We start from the raw sequence: 5,049 nt of genomic DNA, 5'->3' as shown, positions 1-5,049 counted from the left end.
GGTCTTAGGCTGCCTATTTTTACTGATGAAGATGACGAATTGAGATAGTTATTTACACCGGATTCGAAAGAACTAAGATTAGAGAAGATTCACAAGTGGGAAGAGGGAAGACTATCCACGTATGTTACTTGGTTCGTGCTTGCGAGGTTCGGGCGTTTGAAGGTGTATCACATCTTTACCAGGACGAAAGTATTAAGGACTTACAATAAACTGAAAAGACGCTTTGCTAAAGGCTTACACTATAGATGCCGATTCATACCGCCGTAAATTTAGAGAAAGTAAAATCAAAGATAGAGAGAGCTACGTTCAGCTTTAGTAAGGAATGAAACTTAATTTAGAAAGATGGCTAAGCATGAGCAAAGTCCCTAAAGATTACGAATTCATTGTGTGATTTCTCTTATTACTGACCAACTCCTTATGAACTGTGGTTTTATGACCTTGGGTATTCTTGGAAAGAGCGTGGCTTTAGTGATTCACATGACATGGCAGAAGGAAGCGGCAGATCGCTTATCGTGGCGCGCATAACTATCGAGAAATTAAGTCCCGCGCGTCCGTCAAAACTGCAATCCCAAGGGAAAGGATAACACAGAAGTGTGAAGTGTCACGGCTGCAGCGAAAATCCGGTCATATACGTCCCAGAGCCCTGACAATCCTCGTAAATTTTAACAATAAAGCTATTGCTTCTAAAAGTAAATTTTGTGTTTGAAGCAGAACTTGTACCTCCAAACAGCCTGTCTGATCCTAATGGAAGGACTTTGGTGAAAAAAACCGGCTCGAGATCAGTTCTGGGACACCGCACGGGTTGTGATCTCTAGTGTAATAGTAAACGAAACAATTGGTACCATCTAGATTTCAGGCTTAACCAAGTTGCTAAGTAAAGGTGTACGATTTCTCGGTTGTCCCGAGTGTGTTTCCTAAAGTGAGATGTCTTGATACAAAGAAAATTCTTTACTGGATGGATTAAGCTGCACATCGCATGCGCTCATATTAAGTTTTGCCGATGTTTTAATTGGTCTTATATCCTGGCGGTTAGATTTCCTTATGGTAACGGACTCACAGCATGATACAGGTCACTAATACGTAAAGGGGCACCATAACAAATTGTCAGGCCAATACACAAGGGAAAACCCTTCTAAATTCAATTTTGATTATAAAGATGAAAATATTGGTTTGTTAAGCTTGCGGAACTAGCCTTAACGTTCAAACTCGCTCTTCGAAGGAAGAATCTATCTAAAATCTACAAACTCTTTCCTGCCCTGATTTCCTGAACTAGGAGTATCACTAAAGATGATATGTTAAAGAACAAACAGGTCCTTGTAACAGTCTGAAATCTATAAGAGACCAAAATTAGCAAATGGTGAATCTGTTAAGAGTAAGAGTCGCTCTGTCAATTAACAGGATGACTGAATGGATTGATTTACAGGAGTTTGTTGTAGCCAGTCAAGAATGAAGTATGAAATAGGAGGGAAACAGTGGTGGTGCCCGTGGAAATATCGCAGTGATGTAATGCACTTGCTCACGAAGGCCCTTTAAGCTGGCCACTTCTTCACACCTAAGACCATCTAGTAAAATTTTTGATCACTTCTTTTGGCCTGGTGCCGGAGGCCGACATTAAAGGTTTTGCCGTTCGTTGCCCTAAATGCAGAAGAAAATTTTCAGCCAGAGGGAGCGTATGGAAGGTGCCAATGAAGAACATCCCCGTCATTATCAGTGCCATTTTCTCGTTTGTAGCGATAGATATTGTTGGTCCAGTTCACGCCAAGTTCAGAAAGGGGACATAAAATATATTCTCACTTTAATAGATTACGCACTAGATACCCTGAGGCGGTACCGATATAGAATTATAGACACCATAAACTGTTGCCGAAGCTTTAGTCGAAATATTCTTCGCATTGGCATCGAAGGAAATAATGTCTGATCGCGGCTCCAGTTTAAATCTGACATAATGAGCGAAATTCATCGTTTGCTCTCTTGTGAAAGCCTTGGTACACGTCACCATAACGCATGTTGTAATGGCGCCGTTGAAAGGCTTAATTGGGTGTTTTAAAAATCCATCATTATAAAAAGCTGTTGCTCAGAACATCCGAAAGACTGGGATCGGTACATCCCCGCAGCATTATTTGCTTACCGCGAGGACGCCTAACGACAGCTTAAAGTTTTCCCCTTTTGAACTTTTTATAAGGGCGTAAGGTACGTGGTCCATTGAGTATACTACACGAGCTTTGGTCAAAAGATGGCATTGATAACGGAGGTAAAAAAACAACCTACCAGGTACGTCCTTGACCTCCGTTCTCGATTAGAGGAAAACGGCCCAAACTAGCTGTCATATGCTGAAATAAGCTGTAGAAAATTACAAAGCATACTATGACAAAAAGGGACTAAAGTACGTTAAATTATATGTCGGAGATGAAGTGTAGTTTTGTTGCCTACATGTAGGCAATAAATTAGTGATGCAGTGGCCGTGGACCGTCTACCCTGTAATCATGGTGTCATGGAAAAATGGTGTTGACTATGTTGTGAAGATGCAGGGGGAAGGAGAACTTATCATATAAATATGTTAAAAAATATTTTCACGACGTGAAAATGACTAAAAATGTAAACCTGAATGTAATATAGCCCAAATTTGTGTTGAAGATGAATTGCTAGTGGACGGAAACCATGCGAACCTGATTCTACTTTGATGTAATTACCAATTTAGAGATAAACCTAATATCAGTGATTAAGGTTATCTCCGATTCAGACTGAAGAATAAAATGCATTAACTTTGCTAAAGCCGTTTCAAACGATATAATATGTGATAAAGCCAGGGATGATAACTTCATCAATAGAGCACAATATTAAATTGACATCTGATGTCCTGTGCACAAGAAAAATATCCTATCCCTCATCATTTAAGTCATGAGTTCAATAGGGAGGTGGCATAAGATGTTTAAGCAACTCGGTTGTTATAGAACCCTCAGAGTCACCCATATTGCTCCACCGGGTTAGTTCTGGTTAAGGAGGCTGATGGGACATGGCGAGGGTTTGTATTGACTTCCGGGCCATTAATAGTATATCTGAGTTTATGACGCCGAACCCATGCCCACTACTGAAGAATGCTCTGAAATAAATTTGGACAAAATGATGTATATTTCGGTGAATTAGAATTTGATGCAAGGGTTACTGGCAAATCCCTTGTCAAAAACCATGTAGAATTTACACTTCTTCTTACGCCACTCACAGAGGATTAATGCAGTGGAAGTAATGCCGTTTGGGATTGAAAACTGCGTGTGCAAACGTTTATTAGAATTGATGGTTAAGGTTTTACGTGGTTTATCCAATACGGATTGTTACTTTGACAATATTGTAGTGCATAATAGTGACTGGAATGTAAACATATGCCACGGTGTGAAACAAGTGCGTTGGACTAGACTAAGAGATCACGGACTGACTGTTAGTTCCTTCTAAATGTTTTCTTTGGTTATCCAAAAATTAAATACCTAGGATGTATTTGCTGGGACCTTAAAACTATATCACCCCACTTGACGAAAAGGTTGAAAAGCTATTAACGCTATGCCCTTACCTTACAACTAAAAAACAACTCAGGATCCTTTTTGGTGACTACAGGTTATTATATCGATGGTTTGTTACAAAATTTGCGAGTACTTGCAGCTCCCTCAGTGAAATGCTGAAAAAAGTATAGCAGTAACAAACTTGATTGGAAGCCACAGCATCAGACTGGACAGCTTCAATTTCTTTAAATGTTCTTTAATGTCTAACCCAATACTTTGCTTGCCAGCTATGTCTAAAATGTTCTATCTTCGTACAGGATGCCAGTGACACGGGGGTAGGAGCAGTACTCTTGCAAGATGTGAATGGTTGTAAGATGCCCATTGCTATGAAGTAGGAAATTGCTTGTACCGTGAGGTAACTATGCAACCATCGAGAAAGAGTGCCTGGCCATTGTTATGGGCCATAGGCAAAAATTCAGAGTTTTACCTGTATGGCAAGGAGTTTTATTCCTACAAACAGACCAGAAAACTTTATCTTATCTCTTTAGTATGAAGAATTCAAACGGTAGGCTAATGCGCTTGGCTTTGGCATTGCAGGGTTATTCTTTCTCTGTTGAATATATAAGAGGCAAAGATAATGTTGGAGCTGACTTCTTAAGTCGCTAGCCAATATAGATTTGTAAATATTATAACGCCACCAACTGTAGAAATTAAAATCCTCTATTATTAAATTAAATAGGGGGTATTGTCGGTGGATTTGTCATATATGCATATTATATACGTGGTGAAATGTCGAACTAACCATAGAATGGTTAACGAGTTTACGCAAACGAGCATGCGTAGCCAGACTTTTTCGGATAAGGTTAGATGCCTGAGGGTAATTGGGAAGTGACCTCACACCTTCTAAACAAGGGTGAGTCCTCACTCGCCTTCCACCCACCACTCTCGTGAGTTGTCTCCTCAAGGAGAGGAATTTTCTTTTGTTAAATGTATATAAATATAACTGTATGTGCTAAGGTAATCTGAATAACTTTACATTGAACTTTATTATATTTGTTTAATTTGTAAACTATTTTCAGCCTTTTTTTTGTATATACATCATCTGGAAAAACATAACAAAAGCTACTCGCAGTTTCTGAAGAATCACGCCGAACTGCAGTAACCATCCAATGTCAAATTTGTATTCAGTGTCAATATATTTTTCTTTTATTTGTTATAATAAATCTCTATTATACTCCAAGCACTTTCCTTTGCCATAAGAATAAGATAAATATCCAATACAAATAATCATTAATTTAAATGAAAAGAATAAATTAACATGAAAAATGAAATGGAAAAGAACATAATACAGATTTTCTTAAACTTCAATCAATTATAAATGTGTAAGATACATATGCACAGAAAAAAATATCAATAGTTAAGAAACCTACTACAAGTGGCGCAGTGAGTAGGGTATTCAAATTCTCTTGTCAATATAAATATCTACGTTGACATACTATTCTTTGAAATAGTCCTGGGTATTGGGCTGCGACCAATTCAAAAACCTGTAGTATGATGT

The 5,049-nt window shown here is 38.6% G+C and overlaps 1 long non-coding RNA gene across 1 annotated transcript; it reads left to right on the top strand.

Moving 5' to 3' along the window:
- Positions 1–4,366: 4,366 nt before the first annotated feature.
- On the top strand, positions 4,367–4,726 carry LOC147466596 (uncharacterized). Its single transcript, XR_015190802.1, has 2 exons — positions 4,367–4,438; positions 4,571–4,726. It is a non-coding gene; the product is annotated as an uncharacterized LOC147466596 (long non-coding RNA).
- Positions 4,727–5,049: the final 323 nt, after the last annotated feature.

The sequence above is a fragment of the Penaeus japonicus genome, unplaced genomic scaffold, assembly GCF_977035675.1.
Source record: "Penaeus japonicus unplaced genomic scaffold, GWHDUDI00000001_assembly GWHDUDI00000042, whole genome shotgun sequence".
Classification (NCBI taxonomy): Eukaryota; Metazoa; Arthropoda; class Malacostraca; order Decapoda; family Penaeidae; genus Penaeus; species Penaeus japonicus.
Note: the sequence above shows the minus strand (reverse complement) of the source record. Positions and strands in the feature narration are given on the sequence as shown.